This window comes from Humulus lupulus, chromosome 4, assembly GCF_963169125.1.
Source record: "Humulus lupulus chromosome 4, drHumLupu1.1, whole genome shotgun sequence".
Classification (NCBI taxonomy): domain Eukaryota; kingdom Viridiplantae; phylum Streptophyta; class Magnoliopsida; order Rosales; family Cannabaceae; genus Humulus; species Humulus lupulus.
In genome coordinates, this window is record NC_084796.1 from 89,474,412 (window position 1) to 89,490,336 (window position 15,925).

The 15,925-nt window shown below is 37.2% G+C and overlaps 1 long non-coding RNA gene and 1 other non-coding gene across 3 annotated transcripts; one reads left to right on the forward strand and one right to left on the reverse strand.

The window, feature by feature from the left end:
• Positions 1 to 2,698: 2,698 nt before the first annotated feature.
• LOC133830621 (uncharacterized) lies at positions 2,699 to 6,718 on the forward strand. 2 transcript variants are annotated; one of them, XR_009892147.1, is made up of 6 exons: positions 2,699 to 3,032; positions 3,622 to 3,730; positions 4,683 to 4,747; positions 4,850 to 4,945; positions 5,718 to 5,855; positions 6,406 to 6,718. It is a non-coding gene; the product is annotated as an uncharacterized LOC133830621 (long non-coding RNA). The 2 variants fall into 2 exon arrangements; XR_009892146.1 differs by having other exon boundaries at positions 2,700 to 3,032; positions 3,622 to 3,741.
• Positions 6,719 to 15,283: 8,565 nt separating this feature from the next.
• LOC133833593 (small nucleolar RNA R71) lies at positions 15,284 to 15,390 on the reverse strand. The gene has a single exon (XR_009892965.1). It is a non-coding gene; the product is annotated as a small nucleolar RNA R71 (small nucleolar RNA).
• Between the last annotated feature and the right edge of the window lie 535 nt (positions 15,391 to 15,925).

A 15,925-nucleotide genomic window follows, 5' to 3' on the forward strand; every position in this document is an offset into this window, starting at 1 on the left:
GGACAAGAATAAGTTTTGTCGTTTCCATAATGATTATGGGCACAACACAAAAAAGTGCAAACAATTAAAGGATGAGATAGAATTTCTCCTCCAACCAGGAAAACTCTTGAGGTACCAAGTCAAGACCGAAACCCCGAGCAGCAATCCACAGTTCTGAAGGCAATGAAGTCCACCACTAGAGCTAGCGGCCGTAGACTTCACATTGGATGCCATATGTGGGGGGCCCCGCATAGCAGGCAATAGTAACAATGCTCGTGAGCGATATGCAAGGAACCTAAGACATGAGGTAGGGGAGTCTTCCTAGTGCTTGGTAGTCGAGGAGTGGTCTCCAAAAAATCCGAAATATGAAAGTGAAACTCTCACTTTTACAAAGGATGACGCCAGGCATGTGAGGTACCCCCACAATGATCCTCTGGTCCTTACCATTCAAATCATCCCTCGAGAAGAGATGCTTTGTGGATATGGGAGTAGATATCATCTACAAATCATCCCTCGAGAAGATGAAGCTCACGGTCAAGGACCTGACACTGTGTTCCCAAGTGATATATGGGTTCACGGGAGAATGCCTAGCACCAGTAGGAACTATCAGACTACCGGTCACCGTGGGGGATGGCCCTAGGCACGAGATTGTGATGACAGAGTTCCTGGTGGTAGATTTCTCATCGGCTTACAATGTAGCACTCGGGAGACCCCTCTTGATGGCATTACACGGGTCAGTGTCTATTAGGCATCTGTCTTTGAAGTTCCCCACAATCGCAGGACAAGGATGCGTATAGGGTAACCAAAGGGAGGCATGGGAATGATATAATGTGACAGTGGTCAAGGCAAAGAAAGGACCATGTGTAAACAACATGGTAATAACTTGTTGCGAAGGGAATGAAGGAACCGATGAGGTTGTCAACACGGAAGTTGACGTTGAAAGAAACACTCTACTGAAGTCGAGGGCTCCTTTTAACGAAGATTTGTTATTATAGCAAGTTTCTCAAAGCAAGGGAAAGGACATCGATCCTCACTTTAGGGATGACGTCATGGGGGTAGGACTAGTCGAAGATCTTGACAAAGTCCTACTAGATGAGGAGGAATCGACTAGAGTAATCAAAGTCGGGAAGGAGCTAAAGGTGAAAATTAAGGCACGGTTAGTAGAATTTTTGAAAAAGAACCAGGACGTCTTTGCCTGGTCACATAAGGACATGGTTGGAATTTTTCCGTCCGTAATAAGCCATGTCCTCAATGTGGACAAAAAATACCCACTAGTGTAACAAAAAAGGAGACTGCTTGGCAAAGACCGGTCTCAAGCCTCGAAGGAGGAGGTCGACCGGCTCAAGGAAAACGATTTTATAAAGGAGGCCTACTACCCAGATTGGGTATCGAACCCCGTGCTAGTCCCAAAACCAAACGGGAAGTGGAGGACATGCATGGACTTCACGATCTAAACAAGGCTTGCCCCAAAGACTGCTTCCCACTACCCAGAATAGGCCAACTGGTCGATGCAACTACAGGACATGAAATACTCTCATTCATGGATGTGTATTATGGGTATAATCAAATAAGTATGCACCCTCCCAATGAGGAACATACCAGCTTCTAGACAGACAAGGGATTGTACTGTTATAAGGTGATGCCATTCAGCTTGAAGAATGCAGGAGCCACCTACCAGTGTTTGGTGAATGGCATGTTCCGAGACTTGATCACCAAAAATATGGAGGTATATGTTGATGACATGTTGGTCAAGTCTAAAGAAGCTGGAGGGCATGTTCAAGACTTGGAGAAATGCCTTGCAATACTTAGAAAGTATAGCATGAAGTTAAATCCTCTCAAGTGCTCATTTGGAGTTGGTTCTGGTAAGATTCTCGGATACATAGTCAATTCACGTGGAATCGAGGCTAACCCCGAGAAGATCAAAGAATTGATCGACATGAAGTCACCTACCACAATCAAAGAAGTGCAAAGCTTAACAGGGAGAGTAGCTGCCCTTAGTAGGTTCATATCAAAGTCTATGAACACTACTACAAAACTGGGCTTTCCTGACACCCAACCATGACAGTCAACTTTGTTGACTGTCGTAATTGCTTAGTGGGACTCTACGCCGACAGTTAAAAACTGTAGGCATAGAGACCAATGCCGACAGCTAATAATTGTCACTGTTGCTTTTGACTGTCGCTATTGACCCCAACGCCGACAGTTAATTCGAGAGCAATGCCGACAGTTAAAATGTGTCGCTATTGACACCAACGCCGACAATTAATTTGAGACCAATGTCGACAGTTAAAATGTGTCGCTATTGACCCCAACGCCGACAGTTAATTCGAGATCAATGCCGACAGTTATAAAATGTCGCCAAAATTCAAATAAAAATTTAAAAATATAATTAATGAAAGATAAAATTTTAAAAATAAAAGAAATTATGTAAATATGTATTTATTAAAAACTTTTAAAACTAGATTTTTTTTGTTTCTAAATTTTTCATATTATTAACTTTTGTATTTATTATAATTTTTATATCAAAATTTAAATTAATTATGATATTAAGAGTAACAATACTTTAATTTAATTTAACTATTATTGTTTAACATATTTATAAAATTAGTATTAGTTACATTAAAATTTAGAAATAGAGAATAAATTGAAGTTAAAGCGTTTTAGTTTAAGAGAGAGGCCTATTTCGCGCGAAAACAAAAAGAAAAACCCCAATTTTTTTGGTATTCCCTCTGATATTTTTCCTCTGTCTCAGACCCATATCCCAAATGACCCCAAACCCCAAATGACCCCAAACCCCTCTCTCTCCTCTCAGACCCCGTACCCCTCTCTCTCCTCTCAAACCCCAAACCCCGAACTTCTAACCTCTGTAAGTCTCCCTCTCTCTTCTCTCAGACCTCAAACCCCAAACCTCTGTAAGTCTCCCTCTCTCTTCTCTTAGACCGATCATCCTCTCGAGCAACGGAGACCTCCGATCATCCTCTCGGCAGCTCCATCCTCTCGGGCAGCTCCATTGTAGGCGGCGTCCCCACCTCTCCGATCATCGTAGGCGGCAGGTATATATATTTGTTTGTTTTATTTTTAATATTGTTAAATTAATTTATATATATATATATATATATTCATTTCTAAGCTCTTGGCTGTGATTCTAAAAAAGGGTCCTAGAGTTTGTAGCCGAAGGTCTAGTTTTTAGGCTCGTGAGGTCTCTAGGATTTTTCCCATGGTTGGTGTAGTAGATTCAAGGCTTACTTTGCTGCTCCCAATTGATTGGTGTAGTGTTTTGACAACTGAATTGATTTGGGTTCTAGACCAAGTTAGGTTTGTTAATAATTTTGGCCTTGGAAGCAAGGATGCTAGTTCAATTTTTTGTTTTAGTTTTGTTCTTTATGAGTTTTGGTTTGGTCACTGCACTGATGATGACTTATCCTAGTTCTGTGATCAAGAGAAGTGGCATTCTAATAATCTTAAAATTTAGGTCTAAAACGTTTAAGAGCCTCATTAGAAACATCAACTAAAAATTAAAGCAGTGTATGTTGTTGGTTTATTTTGAGTCCTGTTTTGTGCCTATTTTTATGGTTAATCTCTGTTTTGTGTCTTTTGTTCTGTTTTGTGCCTATATTTATGTTTTGCTGCTTATTTTACCAGCTGACCAGAGTGAGTTGGAAAGAACATAAGCAAGAATAAGTGTTGCTGCTTCCTTAAATTTCCCAGCCTTCTCAAGAAAATCTATCACAACTAGTTTATCTCCTCTGAGGTATTGTGTTGGTAAGAGTAATAAATTAAATTTAATAAAATAATTTTTTGTTGGTGCTGTTGTTGTTGTGTCTTTTGGAGTCTATTTGTACAGAGAAAAGAGCATAGACAGGTCTATGGTCTGAGAACTTTGACTCCTCTTCCATGCCACATTTGTTTCATTCCTTCAGTTAGTAGATTTTATAAAAATAGAAAGAAAAAAACTATTTTGCTAAACACCCACATATATATAGTCTTATCAATACAACCCTTAATGCCTTAATGCACATGCTTAGTACTCCACTATTATTAGTACTCTTGTAATGAAAATGTTGGGTTCTTCATGTTACTTTTATTTATTTAGTCAATGATAGTTTTCACATGCATTGTTATCAATTGCATAATATTGATTTGGTCTATACATATATCTCATGTGTACAAAGAATATTATTGAAAATAACTACACTCAATAATAAGTGGTGAGTATAGATTGCAAGCTTCAACTAGACTAGGTAATATCCTTCTGCATTTGTGCTCATTCAACTTGGAATGACTTACATTTTTCCAAAAAAAAAAAGCAGTAAAATTGAAGTATAATGATGAATTTGTTTACCTTGATATCATTTTTTTAAAGAAATTTCTTTACTTTAAATCGAACTTCTTATACCAAGAAAACTTTTTTTTTCCCATTCTATATGAATCAATTTTTTGTTGTATTAGATTAAATACTAGTTTTAAGAACTTGATTGGGTCTGTAATTAAAGGCATGAAGATGGTAATTCTTGCACGAACTTTGACAAAAAAAACTTGGATTTTTTTTTTACAAAGATTAAGTATTTTACAATTGGTTTAAAATGGGTCATTGCGTGTTGTTGTGGCTGTTCAATCTTCAGCATTGTGTATTCTTATATAGTTATATGAAGTATGGACCATTATAATATCCTCTATATTGAATATTCAACAACCTCTTGTAGATGCTGTGCATTACAAAAATGAAGATGTGATCAAACTTTTAGAGGAACATGGTGCAAAGCCTCCGGTATGTCTTGTGTCTTCTCTAGTGTCAGTGGCTTATATTATCATTCTTTTGACAAAATAAAAGCATGTTGCAAATTTTTAATTTTGAACTTTACTGTGTTAGATGGCTCATCACATGCACGTTAAAAATGCACGCGAAGTCCCCGAGTATGAGATCGATCCCAAGGAGCTTGTTTTATCTCAGAAAATGATAACCAAGGTAATTTACTTACCTTTTATTGATTGGTAGTAAACTAATATTGTCTTGTTGGTTACTCAACTGTATTCAAGGCAAATTATCTGTTTTGATAGAATGAAATATGAATACGAGGTATTTGAATTAATGTATCTGAACGTATATAACTCACCATGATTACTTTACTGCTCATTTGTCTGGTCTGAATTTGATATACTTTTTGTGAAACAAGAAAAATTTGTTTAAAATAAAGGAATGGAAGAAATCAGATTGCTCGGATTGGGTTATATTCAATAAGTCTTACTTTGTGTTTATATTTTTGGGTGCTTCTTTTTTATTGCTTTTCTTATCTGAAGAATCAGATTGCTCTAGATTGCTTTGCTTGTTTGTCAAGGAAGATTTATGTGCTTCAATTCCATGATTAAAGAATACATAATGGTATTTGGGCTAAGTTTAATATTTTGTTCCTAATTAATGTCAAGTTCAAAGACTATTACAAATTATTAACAAATATCTAACTAATGGGTTGTAGCTACTGGATCCATGAAGACTAAATAATATATGTTTAATTAATTTTTAAGAAACAATTTTTTTAGGATTATTTTGTTTAATATATGTTACATTATTTCCATTTGAGTTGTTTTTATAAAACCAAGGCTTTGGTGGTTTGTTTTGTGGCTTTGAGTTTCTCGGATTGGTGTGTGGGGCTTTAAATTATTTATAGCTCATCTTTTTTGCTGTGATGTATTGTTGTTTTGCCTTTTGTGTTCTTAGCTTTAATTTTTCTCTATGTCAGGATATCTTGGAGTGGAGCGCTAAGTGGCAGATTGCGCCTTTCGGTGGCGAAGGGAGGCTTTGTTTGTAGATTGGAGCTATTGGTGACAGACTGCAGTGGTTGGTGATGAATATAGAGACTTTGCAAACTCTTGTTAAGGTATATCCATGATTTTGCAATTATTACTATAGCTGTGTAATTTGTTTCAGATTTGGGTAATAGTTTTTTTTTTATAGATTTTTTACATTTGAATATGTGTTTGACAACATATATATATTTATATAAATGTGTGTTTGAATCTATTTTTTATATTTTCCCTGGTTGTTTATAGTGTTGTGAATCTGATAATTGATCTATTTTGTTATAACTTTTGTAATGTTTGAATATGTTTAGGATATCTGATCCATGATTCTATTTTGTGATTAATTTTTTTTTTTCAAGTATTTTCTTAATCTGGTCTTTGATTTTATGTCCAATTATTTTTCAGATCTGTTTTTTGATACTAATTTCACTGAGTAATTTTAGATCTGATTAAATTATTTGTTTTTGTGTAAGATTTTTTTTATTATAACTAGTGATCGTTTGGAGTTTGTACCAGCACTCTAGTTTCATATTTTATTAATGAATCAACATCCATAGCCTTTTCCATTTGTTGCTTCTTGATACTTCATAGCTTCTTCATAAGGAACTAAAAAGCTACAACTTTTAGTGTTTCAGGAACTAAAGAGAAAGGGCTGCTGCACTCAAGTCACTTCAACATAAACTTGAGAAATACAAGACAGAGTTGACAAATCATATAAGAATACTCGAGTATACTTATAACTTGTTCATGTTGCACAGAACTAATTACTTATAAATTGAGATTATATTTGTACCAATATGATGAAATATATTTTGATTAAGTTTGTAATTTTTGTCTTTGTAATATGTAAATTTGGTTTATTTTTTGATTGTTGACTGTTGTTGGTGTAATAAATTTATAAAATTGTTGAATAAAAAGGTTTATAAGTTTATTTCTTTTATTAGAAAGTGTTAAAACTAATCAAATATAAATTTAATATTGCCAATGTTAAATTAATTTAATTTTTGATGTGCACTCTTTTACTACATCATAGAGAGCTAATCACGACACTTAATAACTGTCGGCATTACTAGCAATGGCGACACCTAAAAACTGTCGGCGTTGCCAGCAACAACGACACTTAAAAGCTGTCGGCGTTGCTAGCAACGGCGACACCTATTAACTGTCGGCGTTGCCAGCAACAGCGACACGTATTAACTGTCGGCATTGCGAACAATGGCGACATTTATTAACTGTCGGCGTAGCTACCCTTACGCCGGCATAGGAAAATACGACAGTTAGTCGACTGTCGTCGTTGCTCTATAGTAACAGTTAAAAACTGTTGGGAAAACCCATTTTTGTAGTAGTGGAACAAGTACGTCACCTTTTTTAACTTACTGAGGGGCAACAAGAAGATCCAATGGACCAAGGAATGTGAGAAGCATTCCAAGCCTTGAAGGAGCATCTCACTCAACCTCCCATCCGAGCAAAGCCAATAGATGGTGAAGTACTATTCATCTATTTGGCCATCACCGAGCATGCAATTAGCGTTGCTTTGGTAAAAGAAGAGAACAGGGTACAACACCCTGTGAACTATATCAGTAAAAGGCTAGTGGGTGTGGAGTCTAGGTATCTTGCTCTTGAAAATATAGCCTACAATTTAGTAATCGCCTCTCGAAAGTTGTGTCCATACTTCCATGCTCACTCGATACGAGTCCTGACCGATCAACCGCTGAGACAAGTTCTTCAGAAACCAGAGGCCTCGGGATGATTAATCAAGTGGGCAGTGGAACTAGGATAGTTTGATATCACTTATCATTCGAGGACGACGATAGAAGGACAAGCATTGGCAGACTTCATAGTCGAAGGAACCAACTGTAACGCCCTACTTCCCTAGAGCCGTTACTAAGTGAGTTTTCAACGTGCAATTAACTCGCTAATCGAGGTTTTAAGACAAAAGTGTAGCTAAACTGTGACAGTCAGAATCCAGTAATTCGTAAGGGGAAAGACCAGGTAAATCTGTGCAATCCCACACCGCCTGGGGAAGGTCAAGTGTGATGATTCTAAGACTGTGTAGGTATGGGACTACACATTTGAAGAGGGCTTAAATGGATTGATGGGTACTACCTATGCCAATAAAATGCATATTCTTTTCGGTAACCCATCTCTTGAGAACTCCAAAGTTAAGCGTGCTTGACCTGGAGTAATCTCAAGATGAGTGACCTCCTCGAAAGTTTTCCCAGGAAGCGAGCGAGTGAGGACAAAGCACACTGGAATGACTCATGTTGGTTTGTAGGGTCAGTCGTCATTCCAGGAAGCATCCAGAGTGACGTGGGGCGTTACATAAACCATAAAAAAAGTCACATAATTTAAAAATATATCAATCAATGAAGAGTATAAAGTGTTTAACATTTGAGATCCAAAAATACTGTTTATAAATATTTACAACTCAAAAATATAACTAAAGTCGGCTAAACGACAAAATTTAGGTTTAATACAAACATCTCCCAAAAATACCCCTGGTCGTGGCAGCCAGGCAGGCCAAACATGTACGCGTCGCTTCACGCTCTCCGTACTCATGGTTTGTCAACTTTCCCCTTGCCCTTACCTGCACCATAGAGCACCCGTGAGCTGAAGCCCAGCAAGAAAACTTCACACAAGCAAATAACATATGCATTGCTACCAATTAGCATACAATAAAACTGCCAACAGGCTAAACACATAACGACCATGCCGTCCAAGGCGCTTTACCAGGCCCTGGGTTTGCAGTCTACACCGTGAGGATATCCCAAGTATCCTTTAGGGGTCTCACCTTGGCAACTCGCATTTCGCGCACTTAACGCTGCTCCAGGCCCCTTGCCGTTCTCGGCCTTTGCCGTTCCCGACTCTTGCCGTTCATTCACATATATGCACACATAGCATAATTAAACAAATACTTAAACATGTATAAACATAATCAATGGGGCTACGCCCTGCAACACAATCATATAGGGTCATGCCCTGCAACACAAACTATAGGGCCTCACCCTGATCTACGGGTACAACAATTTTCTTACCTGTGTCCCGAGCTTTCCAAGTACCAATGTCCCGACAAGAGTCCCCTAGTCTGAGCCTCGCTGAAAACCTAGTCACAATGTGTCAACAACATCCATCCATCATGTTCTATTCCATTAAATAGCTTTGGGTCATAATTCTAGTCTCCGGAACCTTGAATTCTATCATTCCGGGTGATAAAATCCATCCCGAGCCTAAAACCTCCTTGAAGTCCAAAAACACAACAAGTGTTGCGACCCTATGAACCCATGCCGCGGACCGCCTCAACCAGAAACCCCCAACCCCAAAACAGGGCAGGCGCGCCGCAGCCCAAGCTAGGGTGTGTCGCGCCCTCCCTTCATCCAGGCCTCCAACTTGTTCTAGAGGGTCGCGACTCAGCAGGAACAATGTCGCAGCCCGACCCTTCGAACCCAGAAAAATACTCCATTTTCTCCACCAAAACCAAGCCAATTTACCCCAAAATCAACCCAACAATCCAAATCATTCATCATAGAAGTTCTACTACAATCTCAGCAACAAAACCTAACAAGAATTAACCTCAAACCTCATCTAAAACTCAAGAATGATTTCTCACTTAGCTCACATGCATAACTCTGAAATATCAGCAGAAATTCAACATAATTCAACAAGTTAAAAAGCTTACCTTGAGCTTAATCAAGTCTCTTAATTAATTCCCTAGGTTCCAAGCTTTTAGCCCCCAAAATCCCAGCTTTAAATCCTTAGTCTCTGGTTAGATTTCACCAAAATTCACCAAGCTTCTAAGAGAGAAGAAGGAACCGAGAGATAGAGAGAGAAAGGGCCGGTTCCTTAGTTTCTGGGTGTTTCCTCAATTTATTTTATTTAACTTATGTCTCTAAGGTTATCTCAAAGGCTCGGGGTACCCAAAAACGTCACCGAGGGCAAAATGGTAAATTCCCCAATATTCCCTCCTAAACGTCTAATGCCCGAAATACCCCTCGACTCGCCCCGTGTCGGGTATTCGACCCCGTTGTGACTTTCTAGCTAACCGCTCCCTAAGACTGTCTCGGATCGTGCAACACAGATATATCACAATATATCACAATAATTACATGTATGCCCTCAACGGGCTAAAATTACAAACATGCCCCTAAAGACCAAACGGGGCCCACATGCATATTTAATTCACCTAAACATGCATTTATAATCACATACTCATCGAAATTCACATATTATAATAACAAGCCACTTTTTGTCCTCTAGGCACGCTAATCAAGGCCCTAAGCCTTATTAGCAAATTTGGGACGCTACATCTATCCCCTCCTTACAGAATTTTCGTCCTCAAAATTACTTGAACAACTCGAGATACTGCTCCCGCATATCTGATAAAAGTTCCCACGTCGCCTCCTCAATCTTGCTGTTCCTCCACAACACCTTCACTAAGGCGATGGTCTTGCTCTGCAAGACTTTATCCTTCTGATCGATAATTTGAACCGGCTTCTCCTCATAAGATAAATCCTGGTCTAGCTCTAAGTTCTCATAACTCAGTACATGCGTCGAATTTGATACATACTTCCGGAGCATGGACACGTGAAAAACATCATGAACCCTTGATAAAGTTGGAGACATCGCCAATCTGTAAGCTACCTCTCCAAACCGTTCCACAATCTCAAAGGGGCCAACAAACCTAGGGCTTAGCTTGACCCGAACACCAAAACCATTTTACTCCCCTCAAAGGTGAAACCCTAAGAAACACATGGTCATTGACCTGAAACTCTACGCTTATGCACTTCAAGTCCGAGTAACACTTCTAGCGACTCTGGGAGGTGAACATTCGAGCTCTAATCTTTTCAATCACTTTGTTGGTCCTCTGAACCATCTCAGGACCCAAATATCTCCTCTCACCCTTCTCATCCCAATGAATAGGTGATCTGCACTTCCTCCCATATAGCATCTCATACGGAGCCACTCCGATAGTCCCCTGATAACTATTATTGTACGAGAGCTCAATCAAAGGGAGATACTTACTCCAAGATCCCCCAAAATCTAGCACACAGGCTCGTAGCATGTCTTCCAGTATCTGAATTGTCCTCTCAGACTGTCCATCTGTCTGAGGATGATAAGCTGTACTAAACTGTAACTGCGTGCCCATAGCCTTCTGCAGACTCTCCCAAAACTTGGAGGAGAAGGTGGATGATTAGTGCATGAAAATGCACTTTCGCAAGTAAAAATGTCTAAATAAATTACATTTTAATTATATATTTTCATGAAATTATTAGAAAGTATTTATTTGATATGAAAATATGTGATTTTAATTAAATTGTTTGATTTTGTAGAAAAATGTGGCAAAATTACAAAGGGATTAAATGAGGTGCTCAAAGAAATAGAAGCCCAAGGAGAAGAGCCCAGCCATTTGTAAAAGAGTCTTGTCCGCCAACCTTACTCCATGCATGAGCCAAGTCGTGACTCATTTTCTATCTTCAGATGCCACATGTCAAGCTTTGGTGCATAGCCATTTGTTTTATTTTCTTCACTTGGATATTATATGATGCGTATCAACTTCCTGGGAGAATTGATTACACACAAATACTCCAAATCAAATATTAATTGTGTTGATTCACGCGAATTCCAAGGTCAACATTCACAGCAATATGTTCTCCACCAAATTGATTCCAATAACAAATTGAAGGCTATTAGAAGATTGCAATTTAAATTTGATCCATTTTCTTAGGGATTATCGATTAAGCCAATTTATTTGGAATTAAATTAGTTGTTTATTTTCCTTTAAAATTTAGGTATTTCAAAACACTATAAATAGGAGCATGTTTTCTCTTTAGAGGGTGTGTAATTTTACATTAGCAAAAACTATAGTAAATTTTAGTCTTATTTTGTCTACCTCTTCTCATATTTTCTCTCAAGAACATTGTGAGAATGACTAGCATTCTTGGCTAGTTTCCTAGATAAGGTAAAGGATGATCCTATATGCAAGGTAAAATTTATTTGTGTTTTGATTCACCAAATGCTTAAAGTTTATACATTTGAGTAATATATTTTTCTTCTATTTTTCTCTATCTCTATATCCATATATTTATCTGTTGACCCTGATTTTGGGCAACTGACACGGAGTCTATATTCGCTTGACGTGGATGAATGCGTTGAAAAGAACGTGATGACGAAAATAATAAGAACACAAGATTTTATAGTGGTTCGGCCCCAGGATTTGGTAATAACCTACGTCCACTTAGCTTGTTATTGATGTAAGATCCAAAGGAGTGATCAAAGAACTAGGGTTCAATGAGTTTCACCAACCTCTGAAGAACAATACAATATGACTAATTTGATAACTCTAATCTCAAGTGATCTAGAAGTTAGAAAAGAAAAAAGGATCCCCTTCCCTGAGCCCTCTTCCTCTATTTATAAGCTCAGGGAAGATTTACATTGATTTGTTACAGATATTATTTCCTAAATAATCGGATACTCAGGAAATCATGGGAGATAATTTCGGATTCCATCATAACTGCCTAAGATTTCCTCCACGTGTTATGTGCATATGACCAGGCTGGTCGTATAAAGAAACCGATCGCATGATACTGAATATCTTCTTGGTCGATAGTCGAGCACAAATTCTGCTTGATGTCAGCCATGTGTAATTAATGCCTGCCAAGTCATTCACTTCTGATTTTTGGGATAACATTATTTATTTAGTATTATATAGAAATAGTCATGCTTTTTCTATGTGAATATAATTAGTACAAATATATTGATATTGTAATTTTATGATTAGTCTTTTATTGCAATATTATCAATAAGGTATATTGTCATTTTTAGATTTTTCATAAAATTATTTTCTATGTTCCTAAGGTGAGAATTGTTATTACTCGAATACATTTTATTATATATGTTCTTCAAGTTTTATCGTCCGCTTTAATTGTTGGGAAGTGAACAATTTAATTGTGTTATAAATGTGAATCAAAACCCAAATAAATGAGCAAAACATATAGGTGATTCTTGAAACCTTATCACTTTTGTTATTAAATTTTTCCACCAATTTTATATGCTTTTAATTTTATCATCAATATTTTCTCAAAAACTACCAACGATTTATTTACTTTTTGTGCTTAAAGTTCTACTAATCACTTTTTGATTAAGATATCTCTCTATGGACACAACTGCCCATACTACACTACAACAACCGCTTTGTAAAGACAAGTTTGAGCGTAATCAAATTTTGGCGCCGTTGCTGGGGAGATAGATTTCAAAAGCTTAGTTGAATATACAGCCAAGAGGTAAGTCATTTTAGTTTTATTATTTGGTTTCTTTGTATGTGTATATAATATTGGTGTTTCCACATTATTTTATTATTAGTATTATTTTTTAAATGTTTGAATCATTTACTAAAAATAATATATATATATATATTGTTAGCTAGTAATTTTGTTTATTTTGAATTTTGATTCTATTAATACTTTTTATTATATATATTATTATATTAGTGATTTCTTTTTCTTTATACGTTTTTTCTTCTTTTCCAATAGCTCATTGTTTTTAATTTACATATAACTTGTAGTGTTTACTTTGATTTTTATTTTACACCTGTTTTTATTTATTTATTTATTTTTAAAAACGTTAGAATTTATTAGTGTTTCATATAGGATTAATTTGTTTTTCATAGTTTCATTATTAAAAAAAAAACATTAGTCATTAGTTTTCTTTATATGTTACTTTTATTTTTAGTATTAAATTATCATTCATTGTTAATATTGTAACTATTTGTCATTTAATTCTTTTGTTTCTATTTTCACTTTTTTTTTTAGCTTTAAATTTATAGATTTTATTTTTCTTTTTATTTTTTTTAGAAAATAACTTAGGTTCCATAATTTGTGTAACATTAGGCTTCTCATTAGCATTATAAAATTTTAGCATAAAACTTTCTAGTATTGGGAACAATAGTGTAATGCTACAAGTGGTAAAAACTGAGAGTATTCTGTCTAGAAAGATTGGCTTTTAAGGTTTGTGATAGAGTACCCTCTACACTTTCCTGAGAACCTTGATTCTGTCTAGGAAAGTGTGGGACGAAGCGGTACCTTGGCAACCTTCCCAATCGACCTGGGAATATTTCTTATGTATGCCCTTGTATTATTACATTTTTGAACTTATTACTATTTAAAAAAACCAAGCTTGTTCTTTCAAAATAAGTAATTTATTTTACTTATTGGTTATTTGGTTAAAAAGGTTTGAATTGTGATTTTTCATACTCATCTAGTAACCTCGGGGAGTTCTAGTGAGTAGGCATGGAAAAATGGGGTGGTGAGGCGGGGCGGGGCGGGGCCCCGACCCGACGGGGCATCTTTGCCCCGGTAAAAACGGGGCGGAATTCGGGGTGGGGCCGCCCCGCTATGAATTCAAGCGGGGCGGGGCAGCCTCGCCCCACTAGGAATTTAAATGGGGCGGGGCTGCCCCACCTCGAATTTTTTTTTCTATACTCTAACCCAATTCTCTCATGCTACTTATATACGTAGTACGTAAAATTGACATTTCATATGTGGTTTAGAATATTTTTAATTCTATATAGACTAGAAAGAATTATAAATATTGAAAAATATGTTTTATATAATTCATCTTTATTCTTGTATTTATTTTGTAAATTTTAAAATAAAAAAACAAAATATAATATTTGATGGTGTAGTTGATACCAAGTGTAAAATATAAAGATTACAATAAAAAATAATATTTAGGCTTGGGGAAAATTCTAAAATTATAATTTAATGTTTCTTAAAAAAAATAAAAGTTAAATGGAGCAAATGGGGCGGGGCAGACCCGCCCCGCTCCAAGAAACTAATTGGGGTGGGGCGGGGAGGGGCAAAATGTTTGCGGGGCGGGGCAGGGCAGAAGCGGGGCAGGGCAGATCCGCCCCATTTACATCCCTACTGGTGAGGCATGTATCATTTCAAATTGTCCAAATCTACCAAGGAACAAGTTTAACAAAAAAAAAATCTCTTTTTTTGAAAGTGGATGAATCGTCACAGAGATGAAATAGGGAGATTTGTAAGGAGACCCAACACCCCTAGTGACAACTCTTCTGATACATCCAACATTGCCTCTCCCACTTCAACAATTGCTCATAATCCTTCACAATGGCTCATCACGAGGAAATTCAGCAGAGAATTCTGAATGAATATCTCCATCCTACTCTTACTCCTACCCCTTCTTGTATCATCTTTCCACCTAATATGCCCAACTTTGAATTTAAACCTGGCATGATTCAACTCTTGCAAAATTTCCATGGTTTACAAAATGAAAATCCTTATGTGCATATTAGGGAATTTGAGGAGGTGGTAGCCACTTTCTATAACCAAGCTAATATCGCGGATACTGTGCGATTGAAGTTTTTTCCCTTCTCTTTGAAGGATATGGCTAAAAGTTGGTTATACTCTCTGAGACCAAGGTCTATTGGAACATGGGATGAAATGACATCGTCATTCTTCCACAAATACTTCCCTAACCACAAGACCAATGGCTTAAAAAGACAGATTTCTACTTTTTCCCAAAAAGACAATGAAATCTCTATCAAGTCTGGGAAAGGTTTAAGGAACTGTTAACTCTTTGTCCCCACCATGGGTATGAAAAATGGCGCCTAGTCAGCTATTTCTATGAAGGCATCACTATTCGTGAACGCCAGTTTGTAGAAATGATGTGCAATGATGAATTCCTTCAAAAAGATCCTGAAGAAGCCTTGGAATATCTCAATGAGCTTGCAGAAAAATCTCATACCTGGACTGGTGCAAGTGCTACTGAAAGCACTAATCGAAATCGACCAGTAGGAATTTACCAATTGAGGGAGGAGGACAGCCTCAAAGCCCAAGTTGAGTCCTTAACAAAGAAACTTGAGGCATTTAAGACAAATGGTGGGCAAGGACTGCATATGGTTGCCCAAGCAGAAACACATGAGCCGTGTTTTGTGTGTGGAGGAACGAATCATTTAGCTAAGGACTGCTTAGCTTTTAGGGAAATGAGGGGGGTTTATGAATAGCAATGCAATGCCTTAGGGGCCTATAATAAGCCATTCTCTCATACGTACAACCCTGGTTGGAGAAACCACCCGAATTTCAGTTGGAGAGATCCCAACCAAGCACAATCTTCTGGAGGGAAATGGTGA